This window comes from Piliocolobus tephrosceles, chromosome 20, assembly GCF_002776525.5.
Source record: "Piliocolobus tephrosceles isolate RC106 chromosome 20, ASM277652v3, whole genome shotgun sequence".
NCBI lineage: Eukaryota > Metazoa > Chordata > Mammalia > Primates > Cercopithecidae > Piliocolobus > Piliocolobus tephrosceles.
The window spans coordinates 2389210-2410305 of NC_045453.1; the positions used below are offsets into that span (position 1 = coordinate 2389210).

The 21096-nt window shown below is 41.0% G+C and overlaps 1 pseudogene; it reads left to right on the forward strand.

Moving 5' to 3' along the window:
• The first annotated feature begins 1007 nt into the window (after positions 1-1007).
• The window catches only part of LOC111548241, a 59019-nt pseudogene continuing 38930 nt past the window's right edge, over positions 1008-21096 (forward strand).

Sequence of the window (21096 nt, forward strand, 5' to 3'; positions counted from 1 at the left end):
CATCGCATTCCTCGGATTAAAAGGTTTTTGCACAATTTATATTACAATATAGATGTACCCAGAATTTATTTCATTATCTTTTACTTTTTCCTGCTGTGTATTGTTTTTAAATCATCGTGTAATCTAAGGGTAGCATTATGTTTTCTAAACCTAACACTTGCTCAGCACATAAGTGTTAATGTATTCCTTTCCTTCTTTTTTTTTTATTTTCCTATTTTGGGATTATTGCCTCTGGAAGCTATGTCTTTATTTCTGTCTCTGGTTGATAAGAGGAAAAGCAAGAAGAGGATGGCCCCCCTAGGCAGTAGCCTCTCCCTGAGATGGCCCTGATGACTCCAGTATAATCAGTCCATCCCCCTCCCTTTTCTGTTCTCTTCAGCACAATCCTTTATTTATTTATTTTATATGTATATATATATGTATATGTATATGTGTGTGTGTGTGTGTATATATATATACTTTTTTTTTTTTTTTGAGATAGGATCTCGCTCTGTCACCCAGGCTGGAGTGCAGTGGTATGATCATGGCTCCCTGCAGCCTCCTCCTCCCAGGCTCTAGCGATCCTCCCACCTCAGCCTCCTAAGTAGCTGGGACTACAGGCACGCTCTACCACACCTGGTTGATTTTTTTTTTTTTTTTTTTTTTGGAGAGACAGAGTTTTGCCATGTTGCCCAGGATGCAAAATCCTTTAGGACGGCTTGCATCTATGAGTGGATACAGATTTCCCCTCTCTCTTTGGATGTTTACCTGAGAAGCCCCTGGTAGTCCTGAGTGGCTTCCTATCCTGATTTATAATCTCAAATGATCTAAGAAACCAAGTGTCTTGGGGGAGTGAGATCAAAGTGCCCCTTCTGTCTTTTCTCTACTTTTTAAAAACATTGAGCCACCCATCTCTGTGGATGAGATCTGAGATATCCAGTGGAGTTGGGAGATGAAAGCAACAGCAGCAGGGGATGAAACAGAGAAGTTCTCACCAGCCCTGGAAGCACAGAGCTTTATAAGATACTATGGAGGACTCTCTGAGAAAGGAGGGCTGCCTGACACCAAGAGAGAAGAGAGGAAATTATGAGTGGTCCCTGACTTACAATGGTTCGATTTCTAAGTCTTTACTTTCCAATGGTGTGCAAGTGATACATTCAGCAGAAACCATACTTCAGGTACGCATACAACCATTCTTTCACTTTCAGTACAGTAGTCAATAAATTACAGGAGATATCCAATAATTTTTTTATCAAGTAGTCTTTGTGTCAATGATTTTGCCCAACTCTAGGCTAATTTAAGTTTTGAGCATGTTTAAGGTAGGCTAGGCTAAGCTATGATGTTCAGTAGGTTAGGTATGTTAAATGCATTTTTGACTCACAATATTTTCAATTTAGGATGGTTTTACTGGGACATAACCTCATCACAAGCTGAGAAGCATCTGTGTTGCTGTAATTCAACAACACATTGAACACTGGGGACAGCACCACCCACCCAAGCTGTAGCCCACCGGACCCCTCAACTTGTCTTTATTGCTGAGGCTGGAACAGAGTGATATGCACTCAGCACCAAACGAGATCTCCATTCTATCAGCAGGAGTTCTTCTTCAAATCAAAATCACTCCGAAGTACACTGAGAAGTAGCCAATCCACATGGCCCAGTAACTTCAGATCCCTGGCAATGATAGTTTAATTATCCCCCTTTTGCTGGAATCATGGATAGGAAGTGGTATCCTGGGGTGTGTTACTGATATTGGAACAGGATCCACACATAGGATGGAGAGTTTGGCAGAAGCACAAAGTAGTGCACATCTTGCCAGCAGGATATAAAGCCCTCTCTATTGGTGGAGCCAATTGGGATAGCAAATTAGTGAGCCAGCAGCAGTTAAGAAAAACATTTCCTGGGAACTTTCTACCCATTTTAAATGATCCATTCTCATCACCGGTTGTATTGTAAATGGTGGAGTAAGTATCACTCACTGGTGGGATCTTTGGGGATCATTCCAACACAGTTGCAGAAATCATACTCGGAGAGGCATATAAAATTAAATGATTTATTTTACTCATAGTTCCTAGAAGGTGAAGCATGACATGCCACATAGGGAACCATTTAGAAGGAGCTCCTAGAGAAAGGGCTCAACTTAGCAGGTAGGGAGATGAGGCTGGGTGGACCCCTGGGAAAATGCCTTTATTAGGAGTCACAGTAAAGTACACAAGCATATGGCATGAGGGAATTTCACTGGTGTGTTTGAATATCACTAGGTTACAGTAGGGGAGGGCAAGAACTAGTGGCAGGGACCAGCCTTATCACATTGGCACTTCATTGCCTGGGCAGTGTGCTCACACCCTGTTTGTGGGGACATCAAGGCATGAGAAAAACATGGAGTTCTAAAATTGTACACCACAACGGAAAATATTTATTTCTTCAGACAACTTTGAGGTATTATGTTGCATCCTTTCATTTCAACCTAAAGGACTCCCTTTAAGATTTCTTGTAGGGCAGGTCTAGAGGAGATGAATTCTGTCAGCTTTTGTGTATCCATGAATATCTTGATTTATCCCGTGTTTTTGAATGATGGTCTTATCAGGTATAGAAATCTTAGTTGATGGCTTTTTTTTTTTCTTTCAGAACTTTAAACCTAACATCCCACTGCCTCTGGTCTCCGATGCTTCTGATAAGAACTCAGCCAACAATCTTACTGAGGATCTCTTGTATGTGAGGAATGGCTTCTCTCTTGCTGCTTTCAAGACTCTTTGTTTCATTTTAGCTTTCAATAGTTGGATTATAATATATCTTAGTGTGGGTCTCTGAGTTTATCTTACTTGGCGTTTGTTCAGCATCTTATATTTGTAGATTCACATATTTAATCAACTTTGGGAGGACTTGGGATATTATTTCTTCAGATAACCATCTTCTTCCTCTCCGTGTCTCTTCCTCTTCTGTTATTCTCATAATGTGTATGTTCATCCACTTAGTGGTATCCCATAAGTCCCTCAGGTTCTGTTCCTTTTTCTTTATTCTTTTTTGTCTTTCTATCCTAGAGACTCAATAATTTAATTTCAAGTTTTCTGATTCTTTCTTCCTCCTGCTAAAATCTGTTATGAAACTCCTCTAGTGAATGTTTCATTATCATGACTTTCAGTTCTTATATTTCTGTTTGGTTCTTTTTAAATATTTTTTATCTCTTGGCTGATGTTCTCATTTTGTTAATATATCTTATCCTAATTCCTTTAGATTTTGTCCATGTTTTCCTTTAGCTATTTGAGCATTTTTGAGATGGAATCTTGCTCTTGATGCCTAGGCTGGAGTGTAATGGTATGATCTTGGCTCACTGCAACCTCTGCCTCCCAGGTTCACGTGATTCTCCTGCCTCAGCCTCCCTAGTAGCTGGCATTACAGGCACCTGCCACAATGCCCAGCTAATTTTTTGTGTTTTTAGTAGAGATGGGGTTTCATTACATTGGCCAGGCTGGTCTTGAACTTCTGACCTCAGACAATCCACCCACCTCAGCCTCCCAAAGTGCTGGGATTACAGGCATGAGCCACCACACCCAGCTCCCTTTGAGCATTTTAAGACAGTTGTTTTAAAGTCTTAGTCTAGTATCAGGATGGGACCAATATATTACAAGAGTTCTTACAAGTAGGAGGAGAGCAAGAATTAAAGAAAGACACGTGATAATGAAAGCAAGAGGTTGGAGTGATGGAAAGATGAAACTGTGAGAAACGGAATGTGAACAACCTCTAGAGCTGGACAGGTAAGAGACAGGGACCCAAAATTATTATCTCTTCTGATACCTGTTTAGATTGTATATATATAAAAGTGCTTTGAGATATATATATAGAGAGAGGTACTGTTATAGTCAAGCAAATGAACATAACCATCATCTCAAATAGTTGCCTTGTTTTGGGTGTATGCCAAGTGCATCTAAAATCTTATCTTTTAGTAAAAATTGTGAGAACAATTCAATATTATTAACTAGGGTCTTCATGTTGTACATGACATCTGTAGAGTTTTTCATCCTAACTATCTGCAATTTTATATCTTTCGACATACATCTCCCCATAACCTTCCCCAACCCTGCTCCAGGAAACCAAAGTTTTATTCTCCACCTTTGCGTATTTGAGTTCTTTTCTTTTTTCTTGGTTATAGCTCAACAATTCCAATTTTGTACTTGTGACCTCCAGAAGTGTACAATAATACATTTCTGTTGTTGTAGTACATAAATTTAGTAGTAATTTGTCACAGCATCATTAGGAAACTAATGTAATGTGATTATGCTATGGATAAAAAAACTTCAGGCCTTAAAAAATGTTTTATTTCCTATTTAAGCTATATGTTCATTGTGTGTTGAGAGTTCTGTCTTTCATAGTCACTCAGGAATCCAAATTGAGGAAGTAGCTTCCATCAGAGCCTTGTGGGTCTTTGTGGAAGGGAGCAGTTGATCCACAGAGGCTCTTGCCGTTAAATGCACAGACCACAAATTATACCCATCAGTTCTGCTTAGAACTCAGTGGTCTAAAGAAGTCACATCGCCCCACCCAATGGAATGATTCAGAAAAAGCAACACTCCATTTGGCCAGAAAGTAGAGACATAAATATTTGGCAAAGCATGAAATTTCCAAGGACGGTTCAGGAGTTCTACTCAGGTCCTTAACCTCATACTCCACCATTAAACTGGACCTCACTGTGCCACAGTGCCCTCACTTGTAATACAGTCTCATGTTACAGGCTTGTTGTGAGGGTTAAATGAGATAATACATGCAGTGTGCTGGGCTCAAAGCCCACTCCTGGGGTGTACTCAGTCAAAGTCATTGATAAACACTTTAGAAAACATAACCACCACATAAGGATGAATAAATGACTGTTTTGTGTTTCCCTCCAGGAGTGGCAGGTGAAGAGGAGCTGCAGGTGATTCAGCCTGAAAAGTCAGTGTTGGTCACAGCTGGAGGTTCGACCACTCTGTCACCTCCCAGTTCCCCACAGATTGTTCAAAGGAACTGAAACAGGGCAGGAACTAATCTACAGTTCAAAAGGAGGCCACTTACCCTGGATAGCTTGCATTTCAGACATCACGAAGGGAAACAATGCAGACTTTTCCATGTGCATCACTAGCATCGCAAAAGCCAACGCTGGCACCTACTACTGTGTGACGTTCTGGAAAAGGAGTCCTGACGTAGAGCTGAAGTCTGCATCAGGCACTGAGCTGTCTATGCATGGTGAGTACAGTGTGGGCCTCCTTCGTCCCCCAGTGTGTGACAATAAGTCAATAGTAACACCTTCCATCCATTGAGCAACAATCGGGTGTGGTGGTGGGTGCTCATTTTCATGATCTGATGTCACACCCTTCTACAGATCAGTTAAGTTAAGGCCTGAAGCATCATACTATTCACCCAGGCACCCATGGCCTGAAAATGGTGGGTAAAGTCTGCAACACTTGTGTGCCTTCTCCACAACTTATCTCTTCTCATCTGACCCAGTCTTTGGCTTCCACAGATGAGGGAACTGAAAGATTGAGTGACTTGCCAAGGCACAAGGCCAGACCTTGCCTTCTGCCTCCGAAGAGCGATTCCCCCCTCTAGGTGGCCAAGTCTCCTTTTTATGTAACTGGTACTCACTGAAAACCTACTATATGCCAGGCTCTGCCCTAGTTGCTGTGCAAGCTGCAATGAACAAAACAGGGAAAAACTCTTCTCTCACAAACCTTACCCTCTCTTTCCTTCCAATGAGAAGGAATTTGTTAAGGGTGGGAGGGGAATTGTGTTTTTCTTAGTTTAATCTTCAAAAAACATCACATTGGGAAGATTCCTGAGAGGCACAGATTCATTGTTCAATCTGATGGCCCTGGTGGGCATAGATGTCACGAGATTTGGTGTTTGTGGGTCTGTTAGAGAAACTCTTGTGTGATTCAGGGATTGAGTTACACAGGTACTGTAGGCTCCAGTCAGAGCTGGATCATCTCAGAATATCCCTCACTCTGGGAAAGAGGCCCCCCATGTGAGTGACTTAGAGGTTCCTCAGTGGAGTTAGTAAAGATGCTCACTTTGAGTTTCCTGCCAAAGATACAGATTCACAGTCTAACTCCTGATCCTGGGATGTCAGCACAGGAGGGATCTTCAGACCAGTCAGCCTAACCCCCTGTTGACAGATGAGAGCCTGAGGCCAGGAGGTGACATGGATCTTGCCCACAGTCACAGGGCCAGTTAATGATGGGATCCAAATTAGAGCTCTGATCTGATTCCAGGCAGATTCTTCTTGCCCTGGTGTTAGACATCATCTCCATAGAAAAGCCTGGTGCATCCTAGGTGCTAAATAAATGTTCCTTGAACAGAACCACTGAGAGGGAGCCAGCACTTCCCCTTTACATCACCTTCCTAAGGTTCAGAATACCCCTGGCATCCAGACCCTGAGCCTGACTGGAAAACAGTAAGCATTTTATTTTATTTTATTTTTATTTTGAGATGGATCTCCTTCTGTCACCTAGGCTGTAGTGCAGTGGCACCATTTCGGCTCACCGCAACCTCTACCTCCCGGATTCAAGTGATTCTCCTGCCTCAGCCTCCTGAGTTGCTGGGACTACAGGTGCCTGCCACTGCATCTGGCTATTATTTGTCTTTTTAGTAGAGACAAGGTTTCACCATGTTGGCCAGGCTGGTCACGAACTCCTGACCTCAGGTGATTCACCCACCTGGGCCTCCCAAAGTGCTGGGATTACAGGTATGAAGCAATGCACCTGACCCATTTCATTTTATATAAAGATTCTACATCAGGACACAGAGAGCTGCTCTACTGTTTAATACCTGTAGAGTACTCCAACTTATGGAGCTATCAAACTTCATTTTACAGTCTTCTGTTAATGGATATGTAAGTTGTTCCCAACCTTGGGCTACTAAAACAACGCTGCAGTGGGTGGCCTTGTACATGCATCATCCTGCTCAAGTGGAAGACACCCACTGGAAGTGGCATTGCTAGGTCAGAGGGTATGTGTGTTTTAAGGTGTGTAGCTATTGCTAATGTTTTCTTCTTCATGTTGTAATAATCAGCACCCCTCCGCCCCGCATCCCCTGAACATAGGTAGGGAAGGTGGTTTTACCCTGATTTTGCAGATACTACAAAGACACTGAAGTTCCCTGATGGTTCATATTGTGCCTAGGTAAGCACCCTTATCAAGGCTCAGGAGTAACTCAGATGTGCTGACTCCTAGTAGAGTGCTCATTCCTCTTTTCCAAGCCATTAACCTTAACGATGCCCTGGATGAGATTGGAGAAAAGTGAGGAGGGGATCAAAGAGTGGCAGCTGTCCCAGATGCTGTGTCTTCATCTAGCATTTTCTCCTTATAACCAGTGCTATGAGAGAGGGATCATTTGCTGCCTCATTTATAGATGAGGACACAGGTTTAGAGAGGGGATCTGACTTGTGAACAGGTAGAGGAGCCAAGGTTTGACCCCCAGCAGCCTGACACACAGTCCTTCTCTCTACAACACCCAGCTGTGCTTGCTGAAGTGTAGGGAAATGCTTCAACCTTCTCGTTCTAAACTGTTGTGTTGTTCTGTTCTGTATCAATAAACATTAAAAAGAAAGAGCCTTCTTCTTGTATGGGTAGGAGGGGCTGGCTTGACAACCCCCATCAGAAAGATCCTGCAGGCATTATATCTTATGTTGAACCTGTCCTAAAAGATATGTCTTAGCATTTAGGACTCTTCTTACATGTGCTGTTTCTCCTTCATTGAGCAGCATCCATGGAGCTGAGTCCAGCCTCCTGCCTTTCAGCAGACCACATTGAAACCACCTTTGCAAAATTATGAGAGACAGTGAAAGAGATCTAACTCAACTGGCTCCATCTTGCTTCTAACCTCCAAGCTGTCCTTGTTCATTCCTGGACATAGGCTGAACTAACTTTGGGAGAAACTTAGTTTAAACAAAGACGGTAACAGCCCTTTCCCAAGCAGACCTTCTTACCTGGAGACCAGAATGCCTTTGTAGGACCAACATTAGCAACAGGATGAGAAATTATGGTTTAGGAGTCATGCAACTGGAGGCTACAAGATTCTGACCCTCCCTAAACTGCTCCTAAGATCAGTGCTTGAGATATTTGGCAGACCCTGAACTTGATGGATCTGCGGCACCACCCAGATAAAAAAAAAACTGGCTCATCTGATCTTACGGCCCCCCACCCAGGAACTGACGCAGCTCAGGAAGACAGTTTTGACTCCCTATGATTTCATCCCTGACCAATCAGAACTCCTGGCTCACTGGTTTCTCCTTACCCACCAACTTATCCTTAAAAATTCTGCTCCCCGAATGCTCGGAGAGATTGATTTGAATAATACTAAAGCTCTGGTCTCCTGCACAGCCAGCATTGCTTGAATTATTCTTTCAAGCAATTCCCCGGTCTTAATAAATCGATTCTGTCTAGGCAGTGGGCAAGGTGAACCCCTTGGGCAGTTACAACGTGCCCACCCACTCATGGTGCTGAAGACTAAGGATGTGGGAATGAGACATTTCTTAGAATTCTTGTGTTCTGTGTGAACTAGAGTTTATATTCTCTCCTTGGGCTGTTAGGAACTCAAGGTCTTCTGTTTATGGCTACAGAGTAGCCATAGGGAGCCCAAGGGAAGAACTACACAGTAAGCAGCCCTGGGCAGCCAGGAGGGAGGCTTCTCCCTTGAATTGCATGAAGTCAAGAATCTCAAAGGGACAAGGGAGGTGGCAGTCAGTGTTGGGGATGTTGAAGTTCTAGTGCTTACTCTTTGATGAACAGGAAAGCTTGGCAAAATACAGGAAATGCCCAAGTCACGCATGGGGGATGAGGAGACAATGCCTTCATTTCTCTTAGCCTCAGTTTTCTCATCTGTAAAATCATGACAATCCTGGACTCCTCTAGGAGAGTGGAAAGGACTTAAGGTTCTCTCTGTAAATCATCTAGCATATTGTAGGCCAAATCATGTGTTATTTCAAGGCTGTGTGATCTCAAGCAACCCAGCTCCCTTTGCTGAGCCTGTTTCTTCATATGTAGGGTGTAATTATACCAACCATTCCAAGATGTTAAGAGGATACAGCAAGCCTGGGGAGAGAATAGACTTCAGTAAATGATGGGGTTGTTTTCCCAAGGTTGTGTGATCTTGGTAAAGTCTTGGCTACCCTCGAGTCCTCAGTTTTCCCATTTGTAAAATGGTGATGATCATGGCCACCATTATGGACTCTGTGGGGATTAGAGAGGATGTGCACAGAGTTCTGGATGGTGGTGGTGTTAGGGTTATTATTGAATGTCAGTAGCACAGTGGTTAGGAGAGCATGGGTTGGAGCCCCACCACCTGTGCCACATCTTAGCTCTGCCATTTCCCAACTCTGTGATCTGGGACAAGGCACTCTGCCATCGTGGGCCTCAGTATCCTTACCAGTCAATTGTAACTCGACTTGGGAATATTTTCTCCAACTCTACGTGCTGTTAGTTTACTCTGCTGATTACTTAATTTGCTCTTCAGAAGCTTTTTAATTAGGTCCCATTTATTCATTTTTGTTTTTGTTGAATTTGCTTTTGGGGTCTTAATCATGAATTTTTTAATGAGGCTGATGCCTAGAAGAGATTTTCCAACCTTGTCTTCCAGAATTTTTATAGTTCCAGGTTTATATTTAACTCGTTGATTCATCTTGAATTGATTTTTGTATGAAGTGAGAGGTAGGAATCCAGTTTCGTTCTTCTACATGTAGCTTGCCAGTTTTCCCTGCACCACTTATTAAATAGGGTGCTCATTCCCCAGCTTATATGTTTGCATGTTTTGTTGAAGATCAATTGGCAAATAGGGTGCTCATTCCCCAGCTTATATGTTTGCATGTTTTGTTGAAGATCAATTGGCTGCACGTATTGGGCTCTATTTCTTGGTTCTTTATTCTGTTCCATTGGTCTATGTGCCTACTTTTATACTAGTCCCGTGTTATTTTGGTAACTATAGCCTTGTATAATTTGAGGTCTGGTAATGTGATGCCTTCAGATTTGTTCTTTTTGCTTAGTATTGCTTTGGCTATGCGGGTGCTTTTTGTTGTTGTTTTTCCATGTGAATTTTAGGATTGTTTTTTCTAATTCCGTGAAAAATGTTGCTAGCATTTTTATGGGAATTGCATTGAATCTGCAGATTGCTTTGGGCAGTATGGTCATTTTCTTAATATTGATTCTTCCAATCCATGAGCATGGGATGGGTTTCCATTTGTTTGTGTCACCTATGATATCTTTCAGCAGTGTTTTGTAGTTCTTCTTGTAGAGATTTTTCACCTTCTTGATTAAGTACATTCCTATGTATTTTATTTATTTTGCAGCTGTTGTTTGTTTTCCTAGGTATTTTATTTTGCAGTTGTTTGGGACTGAGTTCTTCATTTGATTCTCAGTTTGGTGGTTGTTGGTGTACAGCAATGCTCCTGAGTTGTGTACATTGATTTTGTAACCTGAGACTTTATTGAATTCGTTTATCAAATCTAGGAGTCTTTCTGAGAAGTCTTTACGATTTTCTAGGTATACAATCATATCATCTGCAAACAGCAATAGTTTGACTTCCTCTTTTCCCATTTGAATGTCCTTTACCTTTTCTCTTTCTCTTGCCTAATTGCTGTGGCTAGGATATCTAGAACTATGTTGAATAGAAGTAGTGAAAGTGGGCATCCCTGTCTTGTTCTGTTCTTGGGGGAATGCTTTCAACTTTTCCCCATTCAGTAGGATATTGTCATAGGTTTGTCATATATGGCTTTTATTATTTTGAGGTAAGACCCTTCTATGCTTAGTTTGTTGGGAGCTTTTATCATAAAAGAATGCTGGATTTTGTTGAATGCTTTTTCTGCATCTGTTGAGATGATCATATAGTTTTTGCTTTTAATTCTGTTTATGTGATGTATCGCATTTATTGACTCATGTATGTTAAACTATCCCTGCATCCCTGGGTTGAAATCCACTTGATCATGATGAAATACCTTTTTGTTGTGCTGTTGAATTTGGTTAGCTAGTATTTTGTTAAGGATTTTTGCATCTATGTTCATCAGAGAAATTGGTCTGTGTTTTCTTTTTTTGTTATGTCCTTTTCTGGTTTTGATAATAGGGTGATACTGGCTTCATAGAATGATTTAGGGAGGAGTCCCTCTTTCTCTATCTTTTGAAATACTTTCAGTAGAATTAATACCAATTCTTCTTTGAATGTCTGATAGAATTCAGCTGTGAATCCATCTGGTCCTGGACCTTTTTTTTGTTTGCCATTTTTTTGGTTACTGATTCAATCTCACTACTTGCTATTGGTCTGTTCAGAATTTCTGTTTCTTCCTGATTTAATATAGGAGGGTTGTATCTTTCCAGGAATTCATCCATTTCCTCTAGGTTTTCTAGTTTATGTGCATAAAGGTGTTTATAGTAGTCTGAAATGATCTTTTGTATTTCTGTGGTGTCGGTAGTAATGTCTCCAGTTTCATTTCTAATTGAGCTCATTTGCATCCTCTCTCTTCTTGGTTAATCCAGTTAATGGTCTATCTGTTTATTTTTTCAAAGAACCAGCTACTTGTTTCAATGATCGTTTGTATTTTGTTGTTGTTATTGTTGTCTGAATTTCATTTAGTTCTGCTCTGAGCTTTGCTATTTCTTTCCTTCTTCTAACTTTGGGTTTAGTTTGGTCTCGTTTCTTTAGTACCTTGAGGCATGATATTAGGTTGTCAATTTGTGCTCTGTCAGACTTTGCGTTGTAGGCATTTAGTGCTGTAAACTTTCCTTTTAACACTGCTTTTGCTGTTTCCCAGAGGTTTTGATAACTTGTGTCATTATTATCATTCAATTCAAATGATTTTTTGATTTCCATCTTGATTTCATTTTTAACCCAGTTATCATTCAGGAGTGGATGATTTAATTTCTATGTATTTGTGTAGTTTGGAGTGTTTCTTTTCGACTTAATTTCCAGTTTTATTCCACTGTAGTCTGAGAGGATACTTGATATGATTTTGATTTTTAAAAATTTATTGAGACTTGTTTTGTGACCTAACATATGGTCTATTTTGTGCTGATGAGATGAATATATATTCTGCAATTTGGGGGTAGAATGTTCTGTAAATATCTGTTAAGTCCATTCGTTCTAGGGTGTAATTTAAGTCCATTATTTCTCTGTTGACTTTCTGTCTTGATGGTCTGCCCAGTGCCGTCAGTGGTATATTAAAGTCTTCTACTATTATTGTGTTGCTGTCTGTCTCATTTCTTAGGTCTATTAGTGATGGTTTTATGAATCTGGGAGCTCCAGTGTTAGGTGCTTAGAAATTTAGGATTGTAGTATCTTCTTGTTGGATTGATCCTTTTATAATTACATAGTGACCGTTTTTGTCCTTTTATACTGTTGTTGCTTTGAAGCCTGTTTTATCTGAAATAAGAATAGCTACTCCTGCTGGCTTTTGGCTTCCATTTGTGTGGAATATCTTTTTCCACCATGTTACCTTGAGTTTATATGAATCTTTCTGTTAGATGAGTCTCTTTAAGACAGAAGATATTTGGATTGTGATTTTTTTAATCCATTCTGCCATTCTGTATCTTTTAAGTGGAGCATTTAGGCGATTTACATTCAACATTAATATTGAGAAGTGAGGTACTGTTCTCTTCATCATGTTAAATGTTACCTAGATAGTTTTTTTTTTTTCATTGTGTTATTGTTTTGTAGGCCCTGTGAGTTTTAAGCTTCCAAGAGATTCTGTTTTGGTGCATATTGGATTTTTGTTTCAAGGTTTAGAACACCTTTTAGCATTTATTGTAGTGCTGGTATGGTAGTAACAAATTCCCTCAACATTTGTTTGTCTGAAAATTACTTCATTTCTTCTTTATTTATTAAACTTAGTTTTGCAAGGTACAAAATTCTTGGCTGAAAATTGTTCTGTTTAAGGAGGTTGAAGAGAGGTCCCCAATCCCTTCTAGCTTGTAAGGTGTCTGCTGAGAAGTCTGCTGTTAGTTTGATAGGTTTTCCTTTGTAGGTTTCCTGATACTTTTGTCTTACTGCTCTTAGAATTCTTTCCTTCATGTTGACTTTGGATACCCTGATAACTATATGCCTTGGTGAAGATGTTTTTGCAATGCATTTCTCTGGAGTTCTGTGAGCTTCTTGGATTTGGCTATCTAGATCTCTAGCCAGGCCAGGGATATTTTTCTCAATTATTCCCTCAAATATCTTTTCCAGACTTGTTATTTTCTTTTCTCCCTCAGGAACATCAATTATTCTTATGCTTGGTCATTTTACATAATCCTGTATTTCTTGGAGACTTTGTTCATTTCTTTTGATCCTTTTAAAAAAAAATTGCCTAATATAATTAATTCAAAAGCCTTGTCTCCAAGCTCTGAAATTCTTTCTTTTACTTGTTTTAGTGTTTTGTTAAAATTTTCTACTGCATTTTATAATTCCCTAAGTGTGTCTTTCATTTCCAGAAATTCAAATTGATTTTTCTTGATGATATCTATCTGTCTAGAAAATTTTTCATTCATATCCTAAACTTCAAAAATAATTTATGATGATTTTCACCTTTCTCTGATATCTCCTTGAGTAGCTTAATAATTCCTTATCTAGCATTTTCAAATACTTCATCTCAGTTTGCATCCATTGCTATAGAGCTAGTGTGATCCTTTGGGGGTGTTAGGGAACCATATTTTGTCATATTACTGGAGTTTATATTCTGGTTCCTTCTCATTTGAGTAGGCTATTTCTTCTAACTATTCTTGAATTTATCTTTGATTTGACTGTATTTGTTGTTTGTTTTAATTTCTTTTTCCCCTTAAGGATGAGACTTTAATACTTATAGTTAGTGACAGCCTAATTTGGTTCTTGGTGCTTCCAGGGATGAAGACTGTAAGAGTTCCTTGGTTATAAAGTCTTTGTATAATGGCTTTCCCACATGCTAGTTGTAGGGGCCACTAAGGGAGGTGTCCTTGGGTAGGAACTAGTTGTGGCTGCAGCAGGTGGATAAATGCAATACCCAAAGATGAGCAGAAGTCCCAGCTTTGACAGAGGTTCTTGGAGGAGCTCTCAGTGAGTTGCACTGAGATCTTATCAGAGGGAAGGGTTGAAGCCACCTTAGGTTAGCAGGAAATTTATTCACGTCTCAGACACACTCCTGTGCCAGTACTTCAGCATTCATATCAGACAGGCACCTCTTTTCATGGGTAGGAATGTTGATGTTCAAGTAGAGAGGAATTGTGACTCTGTCTCTTGTGCAAGCTGGCACTTGGAGGATGCTTCTCCTGTAAGGATGCCATCATCCTGACGTGTTCCAGAAAGGGTGTCTATAGTTGCACCCACACTTAGCTCCCATGAGAGAAGCCCCAACCAAGCCTGTGATGGTGGAAAAGGGAGAAAATATATTTCCTTATTCAAGGCCCTTCATGTGCACCAAGGCTGTCTTACTGTTGGGCTAGAGCTGAAGACTTTCCCTGTTGAGTCCAGCACTGCAATTGTGCCTCTGCTAAACTTCCCACCAATGGAAATATCTGATCCTCAAGGCCTGTTGTCTGGATTCTTTTGTCTCACAGGATGTTCCCTTGATGTGGTGCACTCCCCCTTCTCCTAGGAGTGGGGATTCCTGGGAGCCAGGCTACTGTGAGTGTTATTGTTCCTCTGAGTCTAGCCATCCATTGAAGTTGCCAAACTCCAAGCTCATGTTGAGAGTGTCTGCAAGGGATCTGGTGATGTGACCTGTCCTCAAGTCTCCCAGCCATGGGTAGCAGCACTAGCTCGAATGGGGGTAGCAGGTGAGTGATGTAGACTCTGTGAGATTCCTTGTTTATTGATAGCCTTAGTGTGCTCACTTTCTTGAATACCAGTTAGAGTGGAATGATCTGATGATGTGGACAGACTCAGGACCTCCTGGTTAGCCAGAGTGGTGCAGGCAGTAGTGATAGCTGAGATTATACAGTTGTCTTCTCCTTCTTGGGTGCAGTGTGATTCCACCAGGTGAAGCTATCATGGACTGTGTTGGTTGGCTTCCAGCCAGGAGGTGACGCTTGCAAAACAGCACCAGCTGCAGTAGTTGCAGTAGGATTTTCGCTTGCCTTATGTTGCCTAGTGGGGCTACTCTGGTTTCTCAGGCAATGGAGAGAGGCATATAGTTCTTAAGAGTTTCTGTCCTTTGTGTGAAGCTACCAGGGCAAGTGGCAGAGCAAAGCCAGGTGGGAGCTGGGTCAGGGGGTTTGTACTCTGAGTCTTTGCTGGCAGGGCACACAGCAGCCCCTGTGGGTGTTGGGGGATGGGAGCAGGTCTCAGGTCACTGGGTTCACCTTCCAGAGGGGAGTATTGCTGCCTGTGCTGCACAGAAGGGTTCGCACATGGAATGGTGAGTAGCAGACAGCAGTAAGCCCACGCACAGTTCCCACACACTTGGCGAGGCAGATCCACTCCCACAGTGTTACACTGGCGGCAGTGAGCTAAGTTCCGGTCAGCCTGCACTCAAATTCCAATTGCCCCAGTGAAGATAACAGCTGCCACTTTCAGATCACGCCCCTCCCCATCCACTGCAAAGCTGGGTGCCTGGCTCCTGCACTCGGGGTTGCAGCCCACTTTTCACTCTCCTCTGCCCTGGTCCTGGCTAAGGGAGTTCATCCCCAACCGAGGTTCTATTGTGAAACCCCCTTGGGGGCTTCCTTCAACCTGAGACCAACTGCTTGAACTTTTCGGCTGTCCTTCGCAGGGTCCCCTGTGTGGAACAGTAGGGAATGGATTCCATCGGTCCACACGGGATCTGGAAGTGCATGCACGGGTCTTCCCGCCTTTGCTCCTACTTTTATGTTCCACAGGCTTCCCAAGTCGGTTCCTGCGCTGGTTGGGGTTAAAGCCATCTCCCTCTGCCTGGACTTTTTTCACTGGATATCATGTTAGCTGTGGATTTGTCATATATGGATTTCATTGTATTGAGGAACATTCATTTTACATCTACTTTTTTGAGCATTTTTATAATTAAAAAAATGTTAAATTTTGTCATACGCTTTTTTTTTTTGTCGCTGTCAATATGGTCCTATGGTTTTTGTCCTTCATTCTGCTGATGTAGTGTATTGCATTTATAGATTTATGTGTCTTGAAGCATCCTTGTATTCCTGAGAAAAATCTCACTTGATCATGCTGAAACACACAGGATTTTAAAAAGACATTTCTTACATTCTCTTCAACTCATTTTTTAGTCTACATGAAATGCACGTTGAAGAGATGTTTGGTTTTTCCTGTTGCCCAGTCACTCTCTTCCCTTTTCTACTCTCTGATATTACCACTGAAACTCTCCCAATGTGTTCAGATAAGCAATTCCTTTAAGCAACCTTCTCTCTTGGTAAAATGAGTTTTATCTCAAAGCAGAACTTCTGTGCATTATTGTCTTAGAGTTCCCTCTTTCTTGAAGGGTAGGAATGAGGGAGAAAGAAAGGGATAAAACAGAGAGCTCTGTCTATGTTATCTACATCTATAGTCATATCAATAGCTATATCCATATGCTTCTCATGTAATGTCGATTGAAGACTCCATGACTTAGAAAACCTAAAAAGTAACAATTTACAATTTTTGAATACTCACCATGTGCCAGACACTGTTGGAAATGCCTTACAGCTGTTACTTCAGATGGTCATTATGCCCAAAATAGATATTCCCCTTAACCTTATCCTCCCACCACTCACAGATAAGAAAACAGAAGCACAAAGAGCTGTGAGGATGCTCATTGGTTACTGGTAGAGCTATGATTCGAACTCAGGCACTCTGACTCTAGAGATCACAGGTCTCACTGTTGCTCTTGTCAAATGCTTGTGGCCTTGATTCTATGCCATGACATTGCTGCAGCTACTGCTCATGGGAGTGAGGGGGGATATGGTGTGGGGATGAGGGTTTGTGGTTTTCTCCTCCTGGGCTCTTCTGCTTTCTTTGTGTATGCAAATAAATGTTTTTTAAACCAAGTCATCTACATGGAAAACTCAGTTTCTAGCAAATATCACAGATGCAGTCCACTTAAAATAGATTTTAGTATCCCAGGGAAGTGTCTTAATGAGTAATTCACACCTTATACACATATATATTGGATCGCTACTATATGCCAGGACCTGACATAGAACATGGCGTGCATTGGTGAATAAAAGAGCAAAAGTAGTTGACCTTTGGAGCTTATATTCTACCAGAGAAATGACAATAACCAATACACATGATAAGTAGATACATACTGTAGTATGAGTATATGATTTTATCATGTTGTAGAAATGTCCATATATTCTTTTTATTATTTTTCTCATAAAAAGATACTCAAATTTGTAAAATGCTTTTCTACATCAAATGAGATAATCATGAATTTTTCTCTTCATTGTGTAAATATGGTATATTACATTATCATTTGTATATTGAAACATCTTTGTGTTCTACGAATAAATTCCACTTACTTATGGTGTAGAATCCTTCTAACGTCCTGTTAAATTCAGTTTGCTAATATTTGGTTGAGAATTGTTGCATCAACAAATTATAAGACCAACAGTCAACAAAACAGTATGCAGCTGCACCTGATGGAAATTTTAATTTTGTGTTTCAGTAAAAGTTTAGTTTCCAGTGGGTCCCATTTCAGATGAGCAGACCCTTGCATGCGGGACAATCTATGGTTCATGATTGCAACAGGAGAGTATTGTTCCTAGATCTGTACTCCAGGATAGAAGATCCCAGTAGGTAACCAGGCATTTGTTGTTTTAATGGAGTATAGCACAAGGGTGAGAGGGGCATTGTTTTCACATGAAACAATGGATATATGGCCATGATGAGTGGTCTAGAAACTCCAAAATGCAAGAAAGAAATTGCTAAAGTCTCCACAGAGAAGGGAGACTTTTTTTGTTTCTTTGTTTATAGGCACTAACAGGGGTGCCTATTGATTTTAATTTGTAAATAAACTTTGTAAAAGAAGAATATATTGTCACTGGCACCTCAAAACAACTTAGAGATGCTGGATAATGTGATGTTAATATGCATATCACATGAATCTCCTTTGAAGAGGTTGTTATCAATGTTATGTCATCCCGTGCTCTTGAAGAAACGTAGATGTCATTATTGATGTTTAAACAGGATCCTCACTTCATGATAGAGAGTCTTGGGAGAACTCCAAAAGGTAACACAAAGCCGCACATAGCACAGCACAAGAAAGCCATCAGTGTAAAAAGCCTTCTCAAGTTGTGGAGCCAATCAGAGTAGCAAATTAGTAAGCCATGAATAGTTAAAGAGCATCTCCTAGGAACTTTCCACCCCAGTTTAGAATGATCCCACTCTCATTGCCATTAGTATTGAAAATAGTAAAGTCAGTCTCTTGGGTCTTTACGAATCACTCTAAGATGGCCATGAAGATTTCACTTGGAAAGGCGTATTGAATGTGATTTATTTTACTCACTGGTCCTACAGAGGGAAGTAGGGCATGCCATGTAGAAAGCCATATGAGAAGAGCTCCAAGGAAGCAGGCTCAATCAAGCAGATGGGGAAGCAAGAGAGAAAGAATTCCTCAGCAAGTGCCTTTACTGGAAGTCAGGGTACAAGGTACAAGCAAAAAGCATGATGGGATTTACTGGTGTCTTTTTATGGGACTCGGTCACTATATGGGAGGGCAAGGAAGGGAACTTGTTCCAAGGACCAGCCTTATCACACTGGTGCACATGGTCACCTGGGCAGAGTACTCACAGCATGATTGTGGGATGTTGAAGCATCAGAAAAATATGAATTAAAATAAATTTACATGTAGCAGGACTTTTTTTTTTTTTTTTTTTTTTTTTTTTTTTGGAGACAGAGTCTCACTCTGTCACCAGCTTGGAGTGCAGTGGCACGATCTCAGCTCACTGCAACCTCCAACTCCCTGGTTCAAGCTGTGCAATCTTGGCTCACTGCAACCTCCAACTCCCTGGTTCAAGCTGTTCTCCTGCCTCAGCCTCCCGAGTAGCTGAGATTACAGGCACGTGCCACCACGCGCAGCTAACTTTTGTATTTTTAGTAGAGACAGGGTTTCACCATGTTGGCCAGGATGGTCTTGATCTCCTGACCTCGTAATCTGCCTGCCCTGGCCTCCCAAAGTGCTGGGATTATAGGCGTGAGCCACTGTGCCCAGCCTGGACATTTTTATTTATACAACTTGGAGTTGCCATGTAGCATCCTTTTATTTCTACCTGAAACCACTCCCTATAGCATTTCTTGTAGGTAAGGTTTAATGGTAGTGAACTCTTAGGTTTTGTTCATCTGAGAATATCTTAATTTCTCCCTCATGTTTAGAGGATAGTTTTCCCAGGTATAAGATTCTTGGTTGATAGATTTTTCCTCTTGATGCATTTTCAGTATATCACTCCTCTGTCTTCTGGTTTCCAATGCTTCTGATAAGAAATCAGCTGATCATCTCATTGAGGAACTCTTGTATGTGAGGAATCCATTTTCTGTTGCTGCTTTCAGGGTTCTTTCCCTGACTTTAGTTTTCAACAGTTGGATTATAATGTGTCTTAGTGTGGGTCTCTGAGTTTTTCCTTGAGTTAAACTTGAGTTTCTTCTGCATCTTAAATTTGAGGATTCATGTAGTTTATCAAGTTTCAGAAGGTTTTGGGGTATTATGTCTTTGAATAATCTGTTCCTTTCTCACTTGCTCTTGTCTTCTTCTAGAACTCTAACAATGTTTAAGTTGATCCATTTGATAATGTCCCACAATGTCCTCAGGTTCTGCTTGTTTTTCTTTATTCCTTTTTCTTTCTATTCCCCAGTCACAATAATTTCAATTATTCCATATTCCAGTTTTCTGAGTCTCTCTTCTAACTGCTCACACCAGTTGGAGAATACCGCTGGTGGATTTTTCAATTATTGTACTGTTTAACTCTTAAGTTTCTGTTTGATTAATTTTTATAATTTCTCTTTGCTGTTGTTCTTATTTTATTAATGCATCATATTCCAATGTTTCTTTAGTTGTTTGTCTGTTGTTTTCTTAGCTGTTTGAGCATGTTTAAGATAGTAAGTTAACATCTTGGTCTAGTGTCAGGATGGGCCCAGTGTATGACAAGGGTCTTTGTAGGACATATGACAATGGAAGCAAGAGGTTGGAGTGATGGGAAGATGTAACCATGAGAAAAGGAATGTGGCAGCCTCTAGAATTTGAAAAGGCAAGGAACAGAGCCTCCAGAATACACACAGCTCTGCTGACACCTCTTATTTAAGGGGTAAAACATGGTACTTTCATATACATAGACATAGGATAATGGTTATTACAGTCAAGCAAGTGAACACATCCATCCTCTCACATAGTTATCGCGCGCGCATGCGTGTGTGTGTGCGTGTGTGTAGCAACTAAGATAGACTGTTTGAGCAAAAATACTGAATTCAATACAATCCTGTTAACTCTAGTCCTCATATTGCACAGTAGATCTCTGGACTTCTTCATCCTACCTATCTGCAATGGTCACCAACATGTCATCCTCTATCTTTGTATATTTGAATATTTTTCTCCTTGATTCTATCCAGTAACATGATTTTAGACTTCTGACCTCCAGAACTATAAGATGATACATTTCTTTTGTTTTAAGATGCTAGGTTCTGATAACTTGTCACATCAACATTAGGAAACTAAGGTAATGTAATTACACTATGGGTGAGAAATTCTCAGAGGCTTGAAACAATGTTGAGTTTGTTAGTTAAGCTGCATGTTCAGTGTATGTGGAGAATTCATGGTCATTCAGGCATCCAGGCTGATGGAGCTGACCTCATCAGAGCCTTGTAGGTCTCTGTGGAAGGGAGAAGTTAATTCATAGAGGCTCTTGCAGTTGAATGCACAGCCACAAATTATACCCATCACTTCTGCTCACAACTCAGTGGCCTAAAGCAGTCACATGGCACCACCCAATGCAATGATTCAGAAAGTGCAGCCAGGCACGGTGGCTCACACTTGTAATCCCAGCACTTTGGGAGACTGAGGCGGGCAGATCACCTGAGGTCAGGAGTTTGAGACTAGCCTGACCAACATGGAGAAACCCCATCTCTACTAAAAATACAAAAGTAGCCGGGCATGGTGGCACATGCCTGTAATCCCAGCTACTCAGAAGGCTGAGGCAGGAGAATCCCCTGAACCTGGGAGGCAGAGGTTGTGGTGAGCCAAGATCACACCATTGC